The following is a 15,143-nucleotide window of genomic DNA, read 5'->3' on the forward strand; positions in this document are numbered from 1 at the left end:
AGTACATATGAAAAAACAAACATTTTCTAACACACATCCCTAAATATTGAATAGAAGTAGAATTTTAGATTTCTAGTTTTTACACCAATGGAAGCCACTTTTGCAAAAAGAATTATGCGTTAACATTGCAGGTGATTATTCCCATTTAATAAAGGACCTCTAACAAGAAAACAAAAAATAAAAAAAAATAAAAAACATGAACAAATGTAAGAAATAAAAAAACTAAAACTACTATGATAGTTGACTTATCTTGCTACATGGTTAATGGTTTGGCATTCTTCCGCACAACAATAAGAAAACAATGAGGTCACTGCTATAACCATCAGAAAGCAGCCATCACATAGACGCAAAGCGGGAAACCATTTTGAGAGTTTGGATTCATTTACATATTGGTTCGTCAGCTGATTATGAGCAAGAGAATTGAAAGACTGATTTCTCAAAATGGATTCCTTCACTGTGCACAGGAGATGGATGGATCTGAAACTGGTTTAAAAAAAAAATAAAACAACCCCCCCACAAAAATAATAATAAAAAAAAAAAGGATGCAGAAATGAGTGTTAATAGATTTATTCACAAAAATGATTACCACTGAACAGAGATTCACTACTTACAAGAATGTTAACAGTGTGGGATTGCAGACAAAAGGGAGAAAGGTGAAGTCTTTAAATGTGGCATTGTCAAGCCAATAGAGCACATTAACATTGGGTAACCAAACACTCTAAACAGTTAATAAATCTCTTAAAAAGAAAAAAACAAACAAACCCAAAAACTTCTTTGTAAAAATAATGTTGAGTAGAAGCCTTTTCATGTTAAAATTATAAAAAAAAGAAACACATTTATATATATTTATAAATCTATAGAAAAAAGTCTTCAGGCCAATGCACAAAATTAATATTTAAAAAGGCATGGAGAAGAATGGTTTATTAACCTCACTGCCCAGTAGACAGAGGCTAATATGCAGCATTCTATAAGCAGGACCCCTTATGTTGAGCACAGGTTATATAAGAAATTGACCCCATGCAAAAGTCCATCAAATAAAAGCTCTTTTTAAAAAGGAAAAGTTGGGTAAAGGAGATGCAGGAACAAGTTCTTGGTAGGCACTTCTGTCTTGATTATGCTCTTCCACAGTAAGGGACTAGAGAAAATAAATGGAGTTATACATTTAGCTGAAGCAACATGTAAATATGTTCACTAACAAGACAAAACTTTTGCATGAGGTAGAAACTAAACCTTTGCCTGAGCAGTATACAGTGTGTGCACATGGCATAGTCAGTGCTGGAAACGCTGGACAGAACAGTCCAAATTAAATCTCTCTCTATATCTATCTATCTATCTATCTATATATAGAAAGAAGGGGTATCCAATAGCACTACGATAGACAAAAACAGCACCTCTAGAAAATAGGATTTTGGTACTTACCAGGTAAATCCTTTTCTTTGAATCCATAGGGGGCACTGGAGTACTCTTGGGATATGGACGGCCTCCATAGGAACAGGGCACTGAATATTTAAATTTAGAACACTCCACCCCTCCATATCCCAGAGTACCTCAGTGTTTTTTACTGAGCCGAACAGGAGCTATAGAGAGGTTGACAATGGAGTATTACATATAACATAACGGACAACAATGAAGTTGACACATAACTTTACTGACAACTAAACAGTTGACACCATAACCAGCACTTGATAATTTGAACCAGTCGGTGAGAGTGTGTTACCATAAGATCCCCTGAACATACCACAAACCAGGTAAAACTGCTCAGGGTGGGCGTCCACTGCCCCCTATGGATTCAAAGAAAAGGATTTACCTGGTAAGTACCAAAATCCTATTTTCTTTTTCATCCACTAGGGGTCACTGGAGTACTCTTGGGACGTACCAAATCTTCCCCCGTGGGCGGGAGAGCTGTTTGGCACCTGTAACACTAGGCGGCCAAAGCTAGATGCTGATGCCGCAAACGTATCAAACTTGTAAAAGCGCACAAACGTGTGCACTGTAGACCATGTAGCCGCACGGCAAAGCTGCGTCGTAGAAGCTCCACGACCAGCTGCCCATGAAGTTCCCACAGAACGTGTGGAATGAGCTGTTACTGATGTAGGCGGCTGTAACCTAGCATGAAGGTAAGCCTGACGTATGGTCAGTTTTATCCATCTGGATAAGGTCTGCTTAGACGCTGGCCAACCCATCTTGGCAACATCATAGAGAACAAACAACGTATCAGTCTTACGAACTGTAGACGTTCGGGAAACAAACGCGTAAAGCGCGTACCACATCCAGAGTTCCAGAATTTGCTGTTAACACAGGAACTACTATTGGTTGATTGATGTAAAAAAGATGACACTACCTTTGGTAAGAAAGCGGGATTCGCCCGAAGTTCCGCTCTGTCATCATGAAACACCAAATACGGTGGCTTGCATGACAAGGCACCCAAATCTGAAACACGCCTTGCCGAAGCTAAGGCTAGAAGAAAAATTGTTTTCCAAGTGAGAAACTTTATATCCACTTGCTGTAACGGTTCAAAATATTTAGACTGTAAGAAATCTAAAACCAGATTCAAGTCCCATGGCGCTGTAGGTGGAATGAATGAGACTGTACTCTGAGGACACCTTGCAGAAAATGTACCGACGGCAATAGAGCCAATCGTCTTTGAAAATAAATTGACAATGCAGATACCTGCACCTTTAGTGTAGATAAACGCAGTCCTCCATCTAACCCAGTCTGTAGAAATAACAAAAGACGGGATAACTTGAAAGATGTCGGAAACTTCTGAGCTTCACACCAACCTATATAGGCACGCCAAATTCTGTAATAATGAGCTGCCGTAACTGGCTTCCTAGCGCGTAACATGGTTGGTATAACCGATTCTGGAATGCCCTCACTTCTTAAAAGTGCGGTCTCAATAGCCACCCCGTCAAACGCAGCCGCGCTAAATCGGGGTAAAGGAACGGACCCTGTTGTAACAAGTCCGGACGTAGTGGGAGCGGCCAAGGATCGTCTGCGAGTAGTTCGTGGAGATCCGAGAACCAAGCTCTCCGAGGCCAATGAGGTGCCACTAGTATGACTGACAGACTCTTTTGATCCGTTTTAGCACCAGAGGGAGCAGCGGAAACAGATACACTAGGCTGTACGGCCAAGCGATTGTGAGAGCATCCACCGCCATTGCCTTTGGATCTCTCGTTCTGGACACATACTGGAGCATTTGGTGATTGTGGCGAGACGCCATGAGGTCCACTTGAGGGTAACCCCACCGCTGAACCAACATGTGACACTTCTGGATTTAATGACCATTCTCCTGGATGAAAATCCCGACGGTTGAGATAATCCGCCTCCCAGTTGTCCACTCCCGGAATGAACACTGCCAACAATATCACCTGGTGGTATTCTTCCCAATTAAGGATTCAAGCTACTTCCCGCATTGCCATGCGGCTTTTCGTTCCTCCTTGTTTGTTGATGTATGCGACTGCCGTTGCGTTGTCTGACTGCACTTGGACAGTCTGAGAGCGAAGCATGTGTACTGCTTGTCGTAGTGCATTGTAAATTGCGAGGAGTTCCAGGACATTTATAGACCGCAATCTTTCGTGATCCGCCCAGAGACCCTGGAGCTGACAATTTTGAACTACAGCTCCCCAACCTCTGAGACTCGCGTCCGTCGTTAGCATTATCCAATTCCAGCCGCCGAACAGTTTCCCTGCGGTTAAATTGTGTACCTTGAGCCACCAGAGTAGAGACACACTTGCCCTTGGCGACAACCTCACCCTGTGGTGAATCTGCAGATGCGAGCCCGACCACTGTGCGAGCACATCCAGTTGAAATGGACGCGAGTGAAATCTTCCGAACTGAAGCGCTTCGAAAGCAGCCACCAGTGTTCCTAAGAGGCGAATGCACAAATGTACCGAGACTGTGCGTGGCTTGAGCACTAATTGTACCAGATGGCGAATAATCTGTACTTTCTGTTGTGGTAGGTAAATTCTTTGATTTACCGTATCGAGAATCATACCTAGGAATTGAAGGCGTTGAGACAGAATGAGATGTGATTTCTTGAAGTTGACAATCCAACCGTGGTGAACCAGTACATTGTACGTTAGCAGCGCATGTTGGAGAAGCATCTGTTGAGATGGGGCTTTGATGTCACTCCCAGGGATCTGAGATGAGCTATCATCACAGACATCACTTTGGTGAATACCCGAGGCGCTGACGAAAGGCCAAACGGTAGAGCCTGAAACTGGTAATGGTTCTGGCGTATTGAAAACCGCAAGAACCTCTGATGAGGCTGCCAAATCGGAATGTGTAAGTACGCATCCTTGAGATCTAGCGCAATCAAGAATTCCTTTGGCTCTAAACCTGCAATCACTGAGCGCAGAGATTCCATCTTGAATCTGTAGTAAGTTACGTACCGATTGAGACCCTTTAAGTTCAATATTGGCCTGACTGAGCCATCCGGCTTCGGTACCACAAACAGACTGGAATAATAACCCTGACCCTGTTGGTGTACAGGGACCGGAATAAAAACTGCTGAATCCAGTAGGGACTGAATGGCAATTTGCAGAACCGCCCTCTTGTCGTCCGAGAGAGGTAGGCCTGTCTTAAAAAACCGCAGTGGCGGAAGACAGCCGAACTCTATTTTGTAACCTCTTAACACTAAATTGCGGATCCACCCATCCGCGGATGTCTGGAACCATGCCAAATGGAACGTCTGAAGGTGTGCTCCCACAATCGGAGAACCGAGATGGGCTGGTAGCCCGTCATGCCACTGGCTTGTCGGTGACCTTAGCGTCCTGACGACTTGTGTTGGTTTGTTGGAAACCACGTCCACGACCCAGTCTACCAGGCGTGGCTGTTCCTCTGCCACGTCCGCGAAAGGACTGAGGTCTAAAGGATTTGAACGCAGGTCCAGAGTATCTCCGTCTTGGTACCGATGGAGGCAATGGTAAGAAAACAGACATTACTCCCGTGGCCTCAGAAATCCATTTGTCCAATTCAGGACCAAACGACTTCTCGCCACCGTAAGGTAACGCCTCTATACATCTTTTGACCTCTGCCTCCGCTTGCCAAGAACGCAGCCAGAGAGCTCGTCGTACTGTAACCAGTGACAATGAAATGCGAGAAGTGAGCTGACAGACGTCAGTAGAAGCTGTACATAGATACTCCGCAGCCTCACACATTTGATCAGCAAGAAGTATAAGGTGTTCGTCATGTAGGGCAGACTTGAGTTCTGTTATCCATACTATTGAGCGCCTTAGTGACCCAGATGCCAACCAAGCCAGGTCTCAGCAGCACTCCTGCTGCTACATACATGGACTTTAGCATAGTTTCTATTTTGCGATCTGAAGGGTCTTTAAGCGTAGTAGCAGCTGGGACTGGTATGGTTAATTTCTTTGTAAGTTTCGACACTGACGAATCAACAATTGGTGGATTCTCCCATGTACATGTCACAGAGTCTGGAAACGGGTAACTAGACTTAAATCTGCGAGGTATAGAAAACCGTTTATCTGGAGTCTGTCGTGTTTCTACTAACATCTTATTAAGAGACTCCGAAACAGGAAAACACATTGGAGTTCTCGGTCGTTTAGTAAATACGACTTGATCATTTGTCAGAGGCTCCTCAGTTTCTGTCAACTTCAGAGACTGACGCACCGCTCTGATGAGATTATCAATGCCTGAGCTGTTAAAATCCTCACTATCTGACTCCACTTCGCCCTCCTCACCCTCATCTTGTGCCGTGAGGTCTGGCATGGAATCGTCAGAATGCAACATAGCAGAAACTGGTAAATCATAAGACATATGAAATTTATCCCGTCTACCCAAAATGGATTTAGACCTTTCGCAAGGCTGAGACGCCTCCGGTAATTCTGGCGGTCTCGCCCTAGACTCAGATCTTGCCGCTTCCCGCTCTTGTCGAGCGGCGGTCAATTCTGATTGCAACCCAGCCAGTACATTGGCTAGCATTTCCCATGGAGGGTCCGGGGAGGAAACTGGTTTTTAAAACCAGAGCAGAAATTGTATTCGGAACTGAATCCACAAAACATACTGTACATGTGGTAGATCCACCCGGTAACACACTGCTACAGACTTTGCAGTGATGCTTTTCAATTTTTGCTGGTGCCTTACTCATTATGGAGACAGACAATACAATACACAAAAAACAGACACTTGCACGACTCAGTAAAATAGTACTAAGGTGTCTCTCTCTCATATATATATATATATATATATATATATATATATATACACATATATATATATATATATATATATATATATTATATATATTATATATATAATATATAATATATATCTGGCCAAGTGCAGTACACGTGGCCAGTACTATGAAATGTGATCCCAAATTCCCACTAACACCCCTGCGCCTCCGGTGGAGTAGAGATGTAGTACTGGAACGTTCTGGAATCACAACAGGAAGACACAGGAAGCATGGTTAAAGTGGCCCCCATGCTTAAACTTATAGTCACAGTACAGGTTACAAGCTTTTAAACGGATATATAACCCTGTATGAAAATCCTGTGTAAATCATCCCTGCAGCCTAGCATACTGCTGCTGTTGTTCCCCCTCGTGCCGCTGATTGTCCCCCCCTTGCAGCCTGTAATGCCCCCCATGTATGCTCCGTTGCGGAGGCAGTATGCGGGGCGGGCAGTGTTAGTGTGGGGCGGCCAGCGGGAGCCGGGTAGCGGGACGCGCTGGAAACACAGCGGGGAGCGCGTCCTGAAGCGCTCTGAGCAGCGGCGGCGGCCGGAGCAGCGGCAGCGGGCGGACTGTATAGGGAACCAAGCGGCCAGCGCCAGCGGTATCTATTAAAGAAAACATTGTCCCCACACAGCGGGGCGGCAGCGTGAGCTGACCGCCCCGACCAACATACCTGGACTCCTGTGGTGAGGCTCCGACAGGGCTTCTCTGTAAGCACCGGCCAGCCTTTCTGCAGGATGTCTGTCTGGCTGTGAGGGTGCTCTTTTATTGAGGACCGACACGCCACAGCTGCTTGTAGCAGCTTGCACTATCCCTGACCCTGGCCTTTTGGAAGGGGGAAAGGGATGTGTATGAAAAAAGAAAAAAATATTAACTAAAAAAAATAAAAATATTCAAAAGAATTGTGGACCAAGCCAAATAAGCCTGTTGCTACGTCGAGCACAGAAAAAACACTGCGGTACTCTGGGATATGGAGGGGTGGAGTGTTCTAAATTTAAATATTCAGTGCCCTGTTCCTATGGAGGCCGTCCATATCCCAAGAGTACTCCAGTGACCCCTAGTGGATGAAAAAGAAAAGCCTCCTGTTAGTCAGGTTCAAAAATAATAACAAATGAAAAAACAAATCTGAGGGCACCAAGAGTGTAATACTGTTTAGATAATTGCGAATCATTAAAAACAATTCTTGAGAAGCATAACAAATGTATTCATGAAAGTACAGAATAAAAACATATACAGTCTTTGTTTTCACTTGAAGAAGTCTTCAAAAGTATCTCTTAACATTCAGTTTCTTTTATCATTAATTCCATATAGTGTGGAACAATAGATAATCCCAGCGCGTTTCGTCCCTCAACGAGACTTATTCAGGGGGTAATCAATCGAATTCTCAAGATTGAAATGAAGAAAACTTGAATGACACTTATTTAGATCAGTTTACATGAACATGACACCAGACTGTAGCTGGTATAATAAACCACAAAATAATGTGGCTCCGTGGTGGAAGGAAGTAACCAATATCACCTACTGAACTTTTCGGTGCAAAAAATGGCCTACTAGGCACAGTAATAGAGCAACGTACAATCTGGATCATGTGCACCTCTCAAAGTCTGCTGAACTTTGAGAGGTGCACATGATCCGGATTGTACGTTGCTCTATTACTGTGCCTAGGAGGCCATTTTTTTGCACCAAATAGTTCAGTAGGTGATATTGGTTACTTCCTTCATTGGAAAGTTTTAACTGTTTGGAGGGATACGCCATATTTTATAAAGGACTCCTATCCACCATGGAGCCACATTATTTTGTGGTTTATTATACCAGCTACAGTCTGGTGTCATATGTTTTTATTAGAGATGAGCGGGTTCGGGTCTCAGAACCGAACCGTACTGAACTTCACGCTCTGATCCCGGTTTTGAGCCTGGCTCGGGTTTTCCCACCTGACTCAGAAACCAGAACGAGGCAAAACATTATCATCCCGCTGTCAGATTCTCGCAGGATTTGGATTCCATATAAGCTGCGCGTCCCCGCCATTTTCACTCTGGCATAGGAGTGTACACAGAGAGGACGTGTCTCCATGACTTGTGCTGAATCTGTCCAGTCACAGTGCTGGTGTCCTCTGCTGCCATATGTTCAGTGGTGCTGTGTTGTGCTGCATCAGTTCAGTGGTGGTGTGTTGCGCTGCATCAGTCACAGTGGTGGTGTCCTCTACTGCCATATGTCCAGTGTTGCTGTGTTGTGCTGCATCAGAACAGTGGTAGTGTCCTGGCCATCAGTCATTCCTGTGCCGCATATTGTGTTATATAACTCCAGAAACATAATGGAAGAGAACAAAAATTGAGGATAAAATAGGGCAAGATCAAGAACCATTTCCTCCTAGTGCTGAAGCTGCTGCCACTAGCCATGACAGACAATGAAATGCCATGAACATCGTCTGCCAAGGCCAATGCCCAATGTGATAGAGGGCATGTAAAATCCAAAAAGTTAAAGTTCAGTAAAAAGACCCAAAAAAATAAATTTAAATGGTCTGAGGAGAAACATTAACTTGCCAATATGCCATTTATGACAAGGAGTGGCAAGGAACGGTTGAGGCCCTGGCCTATGTTCATGACTAGTGGTTCAGCTTCACATGACGATGGAAGCCCTCATAACTGAGGCCTTGACACTTATGTTGGTATTAGACGTGCGTCCGGTATCTGCCATTAGTGCAGTGGGATTTAGACAATTGATGGAGGTAGTGTGTCCCCGGTACCAAATCCCATCTAGATTCCACTTCACTAGGCAGGCGATAGCGAGATTTTGCCATTTAATTCCAGTGATTTAGACGTATAACTATTAATTCCAGTGATCTTACCAATTAATTCCAGTGATTTGGACGTATAATTCCAGTGATTTGGATGTATAATTCCAGTTGGAATGGTTTGTGTTGCTTGGCTTAGTCATACAGCTACCTCATTTCACCTCTTCTACATCTTTGCATGAGGTGCTGTTTGGGGCCTAGTTTTTGAAAAGTGCCATACTGTGTGACTGCCGTATGAGTCCAGAGGTACTGCCATATAAATCCACCAATTGCAGATTTTTTTTTTTTAAAGGTGAATGGAGCGTGCAGGAGATGCTGTCAGTGGACAGAACAACTGCGGCCCACTCTCGACATTAAGCCACTGCGTGACACTATTAGATGGGCCAGGTGGATGTCGCTTAGCTTAGGCCTACAGCAACCTCGGTGCACCTTTTTTTCTTCTTTGCATCATGTGCTGTTAGGGGCCTTTTTTTTTTTTTTATATCTGCCCTCCTGTCTGTCACTGCAGTGCCACGCCTAGATGGGCCAATTGTTTGTGTTGCTTGGCTTAGTCCTACAACTACCTCATTGCAATTCTTTTTCTTCTTTGCATGATGTGCTGTTTGGGGCCTTTTTTTTTTTTATATCTGCCCTCCTGTCTGACACTGCAGTGCCACTCCTAGATGGGCCAGGTATTTGTGTTGTCCCCTTGTGTCGCTTACCTTGGTCATCCAGCAACCTCGGTGCAACCTTTTGGCCTAAAAACAATAATTGTGAGGTGTTCAGAATAGACTGGAAATGAGTGGAAGTGATTGTTATTGAGGTTAATAATGCCGTAGGAGCAACATTACACCCAAATGCTGTAATTTTAGCTGTTTTTATGTTTTTTCAAAAATCATCCAGATCCAAAACCCGAAAGGGTGGTTTTGGCAAAACCAAGCCGAAACCAAAACAAGAAAGTGGAATTAGAACCAAAACACGAAAAGTGCCAGCCGCACATCTCTAGTTGTTATTCTGTACTTTCATGAATACATTTTTTATGATTCTCAAGAATTGTTTTTAATGATAAGCAATTATCTAAACGGTATTACACTCTTAGCGCCCTCAGATTTGTTTTTTCATCTCTCCCTCTCTATCTATCTATCTATCTATCTATCTATCTATCTATCTATCTATCAGGTGTAAAATACCAAAAAGCTCTCAAGTGAGGGCACTCACCAGTCCAATTGACTAAAAGGCTTTGATTCATCACAGTCATCAGTACGGTGTCGACGTTTCAACCTATAAGGTCTTTTCAAGACAGTCACCAAAGACATCCAGACAGCATGCCAGCTATCAGTATACTGACTATGCCTGCCGGGTCCCCTTATATAGCAACACATCAACTTTAATTAAGTAATCACCACCAATCATTAGAAACACATTGCAACGCTGGCGTACCAGCCATGCATATAACATACCACAAAATAGAGATAACCATACCACATATACCTAATGCCTACCAGCAGGCTCGATTCCACACACCTGCCAGCGATCAGCATCAGCCGGAGATGCATAGCGCACACCCGGAAATACCGGAAGTGCGTCATTTGCGTTCCACCAGCTCTAGCAGACCCCTCACAACAATGTCGTGGAACGCAAACCCGGAAGTGCCGGAAGCGCATCACATGCGCTTCAACAGCACCACGGGCTGCGTTCCACAGTAGACATACCGCATTCTTGTTACTATAAGGCATGGAATCACTTAATACTGACATCTAGGAATGCCCAACTGCGCCTAATCAGTAATATGATTCACTAAAACATATGTATATTGTAATCATACGATCGCTTCAACGGACATCACTGATAAGAATCTACTCATAAATCACTGTTGACCATACAAACAAGTGGTCCCAACAGGATAATATTTCATCGATATAAAGTAGACACCCCGCTAGGCACTATACAATCTCTATTTATAGCTCTATGCACAGATGGTCCATATAGATGTACCCAAGGCAAGTTAGTATCAATATACATTTCTCAAACATGCATTAAAGAGCTATAGAAGAGGACCCGGCAGAGACTGGACCACCCAGAGAAAAAACTTACACTAAATATTAATGGCAATAAGTGCCATCAATTAACTCTAAACATATAAAAACATTAACAACAAACAATCAACAATTGCTGTGCCTCTCATAGGAAAAGAATCAAAACTTGATTCCCACTCAAACGCGAATGAATAAAAATATTTAATGGATTGTGTTCATTAAGTCCACGTGGGGCAATGGTGTCAAGCCTGTGGATCCAACGAGCTTCACATTTCTTTAGGGTAAGTACTCGATCACCACCCCTCAAGGGTTCAGGAATATGATCAGTCACCATACAACGTAATGAGGCCACTTGGTGGTTAGCATGTAAGAAATGTGTGGCCACAGGTTTATCAGAATCACCAACTTCTATGGCTTGCCGAATAGAATATCTGTGATTGGCCATCCTATCCCTGAATGATCTCTTAGTCATCCCCGTATAGTAGAGACCGCAGGGACAGATGATTATATACACCACAAAATCATTAGTGCATGTCAAATTGTGCTTAATGGGTATTCTTGTGTCATTGTGTGGATGGCGAAAATCTTTGCCACTTAGCATCGAGTTACAGGTGGTACACCCCTTGCATTTGAAGCAACCAGTCCTTCCTGAGCGTAACCAGTATGAAGACAGCAGAAGGTTGCATAGTGGGGCGCATCAATAGCTGACGCAAATTGGGGCCCCTCCTATATGCACACATCGGAGGTTTGATCCCACATAATTTCAAGCCGGGATCTGTGGCTACTAATGGCCAATGTCGTTCTTGGATCCTCTTCGTGGTCTGAGAAGTGTGATCATAGGTGCTCACATATATCATTCGATTGTCAGAAGCCTTATTAGGCATTATATGTCTTGGATGCTTGTGTCGATGATATGCTTCATTGATGCACCTATCAAGTGTATCAGGTGAGTACCCTCTTTGTAAGAACCTGGTTTTCATTTCATTAATTTGATCACGGGCAAGTTCACTCGAAGAATTTATCCTAAGTACTCTCAGAAATTGAGAGATCGGAAGACTTTCCTTTAATGTAGGAGGGTGTTAGCTAGTAGCCTGTAGCAGAGTATTTCGATCAGTCTGTTTGCGAAAAAGTGTGGTACTCAATCGAAAACCATCCCTCCAGACAGTTACATCAAGGAAGTTAACTGACTGTAAATCCATGCTACACGTAAATCTAATAGATTCCCTCAATGCATTGGATGAACCTATCATACTAGTCACTTTGTCCCTAGTGCCAGACCATAACAGAAAAATATCGTCAATAAATCTAACATACAATAAACATTTGTGCCCAAATCGTTGATAAATGTATTTACGTTCATAAATGGCCATATACAAATTGGCATATGCCGCTACCAGGTTGGAACCCATAGCAGTGCCATTGATCTGGGAAAAGTATCCAGAGCCATACATAAAGTAATTCTGTTTTAACACCAACTCAACTAAAGTAGTCAAGAATTCAACTGGAGGCTGTTTATGACCAGCCTCAGTTAGATGTTGCCGAATAGCATCAATGCCTTCCTTATGGGGAATTACCGTATACAAAGATTGTATGTCAAGCGTTACAAGCCAAACTTCACCATCGGGGAAACTGAGATTCTTAATTTTATTCAAGAAATCTGTAGTATCTCTGATATAACTGGAGGTCTTGATTACTAGAGGTTGCAGAAACTGGTCTACATAAACTGCAAGTGGTTGCAGTAGAGACCCCCTGGCAGATATAATGGGCCTGCCCGGAGGGTCTTCAAGTCGCTTATGTACTTTAGGCAGTGTGTAAAGAATAGGTGTTATGGGATATTCCACTTTGAGATAGGCGGCTATATCAGTATCAATCCACCCAGCCTGAAAACCAACATCAACAGTAGCATCAATAAGTCTCTTAATTTTTTTCGGTAGGGTTGCTATTCAGTTTAACATAGGTAGTATTGTCTGCTAACTGCCGTCGGACCTCACGGTCATATTGTGTCCAATCCTGTATTACCACCGCCCCGCCTTTATCAGCGGGGCGAATGGTAATATTCTTATTACTCTTCAGTGCTTTCAATGCTTCCCTCTGCGTGCTAGATAGATTGTAATATCTAGGTCTTATAGTCACCTCATCTTTTTTCTCAATCTCAGACATACGTACAAAAGGTCTTAATACTAGCGTTATGGGACACAGGGTCATAATGGCTAGGTTTTTTAAATTTCAGAGTCCATCTGCATCGGTGAAGAGTTGTCACCAAACTGTTCCCTAAGCCGTAACTTACGGCCAAATTTGTAATTATCAACAGTCCAACCAAAGGGGTCATGTGTTACAGTAGGAATGAAAGATAGACCAAGTGACAAAACAGCAGATTCTGCCTCAGTTACTCCTACCCAATGTGGGTACATTTTGTACCCTAAAACCCCTGGGGATCAAGCACCCGCTACATTGGATTATTAGTTGATTTTTACTGATTTTTTTAGTAGAGTGATTTTTGCGATGCAACCAAGGAGATATCCTAGCATGCCCATTGCTTTGGTATGCTGACACTACTGATTATCCAGTGTGTCTGTTTTTAATTAATTATACCCTGTGCCTCTCATATTTGTCCAGACTGGTGCCAGACTATGACAGAATAATTTGATGGTGATCACAATTTTGTCCATTTTTTTTGATTTGTGTGCCTTCTATTGTATGCAATATGTCCCAGATAGGGGCTAATGTGGTTGATGAGGATTTGTCGCGTGTTGCTGAGAATAATTTCCTATCACTCACAGACGATGACGCTGAGGGGATATATTTTGACCATGTAGAATTCACTGAATTGCCTGCTGAAACCTCATCTGATCTATTTACCAAATTATTGAGAATGAGGAAACGTGAAACTGACCTTGTATTGCATGGTCAGTTTCTGAGTGAATATCACAGGGCCAAAAGGATCCCCAGGGGTTTTAGGGTACAAAATGTACCCACATTGGGTAGGAGTAACCCTGCTTTCTGTGCAAAGTGGTGCTCGGTTCTCAACAAATGCTCTTCTGACCTCATTCTATTGGTCATTGAGGAGGTCAGTAGTGAGTTAAAGAAATTACATAGTGAAATTGACATTAAGGGTCTTTATCTTAAGAAATTGACAAGTGACGAAACAGAACCTTGGCTTGATCGATTGAAAAGCCAGATTGACACATATCAACAGGAACTGTTACAGTTCAAGAGGAAGAAACTCGAAACGGTAAATACTGATTATAAACTACATACAGTATATAGGTGGTTATCAGGGAACCAGAGTGACAGTAGGGGAAGACGGCCTTTTCGTCTACGTAGACAGATTTTACACATGGTGGCTTTACATCAGCCCAATCATCTTCTGATGGGGAGACCACTGACTCCAATGATGGTAGATCACGACAACGACAGCATTTTTTAGAGACAGACTCACATGTATATCCCCCGTTTCAAAAAAGAGGCGGGTCCGGAACCATCAGAGGCAACCCACCCCGGGCAACACAACAAGAAGAGGTCGGAAACCCAAGACTTAAGCTTGATATTTAATCTTTCATCTCACATACTAACTGAGGCAGAATCTGCTGTTTTGTCACTTGGTCTATCTTTCATTCCTACTGTAACACATGACCCCTTTGGTTGGACTGTTGATAATTACAAATTTGGCCGTAAGTTACGGCTAAGGGAACAGTTTGGTGACAACTCTTCACCGATGCAGATGGACTCTGAAATTTAAAAAACCTAGCCATTATGACCCTGTGTCCCATAACGCTAGTATTAAGACCTTTTGTACGTATGTCTGAGATTGAGAAAAAAGATGAGGTGACTATAAGACCTAGATATTACAATCTATCTAGCACGCAGAGGGAAGCATTGAAAGCACTGAAGAGTAATAAGAATATTACCATTCGCCCCGCTGATAAAGGCGGGGCGGTGGTAATACAGGATTGGACACAATATGACAGTGAGGTCCGACGGCAGTTAGCAGACAATACTACCTATGTTAAACTGAATAGCAACCCTACCGAAAAAAATTAAGAGACTTATTGATGCTACTGTTGATGTTGGTTTTCAGGCTGGGTGGATTGATACTGATATAGCCGCCTATCTCAAAGTGGAATATCCCATAACACCTATTC

The 15,143-nt window shown here is 43.2% G+C and overlaps 1 protein-coding gene across 1 annotated transcript in view; it reads right to left on the reverse strand.

Annotated features, from left to right (window-relative positions):
• Window positions 1-551: 551 nt before the first annotated feature.
• The window catches only part of JUP (junction plakoglobin), a 177,586-nt gene continuing 162,994 nt past the window's right edge, over window positions 552-15,143 (reverse strand). The window contains exon 15 of the mRNA XM_063959836.1: window positions 552-1,135. The gene's annotated coding sequence lies outside the window, so the exon portion shown is untranslated. The remainder of the gene's footprint in view (window positions 1,136-15,143) is intronic.

This window comes from Pseudophryne corroboree, chromosome 3, assembly GCF_028390025.1.
Source record: "Pseudophryne corroboree isolate aPseCor3 chromosome 3, aPseCor3.hap2, whole genome shotgun sequence".
Taxonomy (NCBI): Eukaryota; Metazoa; Chordata; class Amphibia; order Anura; family Myobatrachidae; genus Pseudophryne; species Pseudophryne corroboree.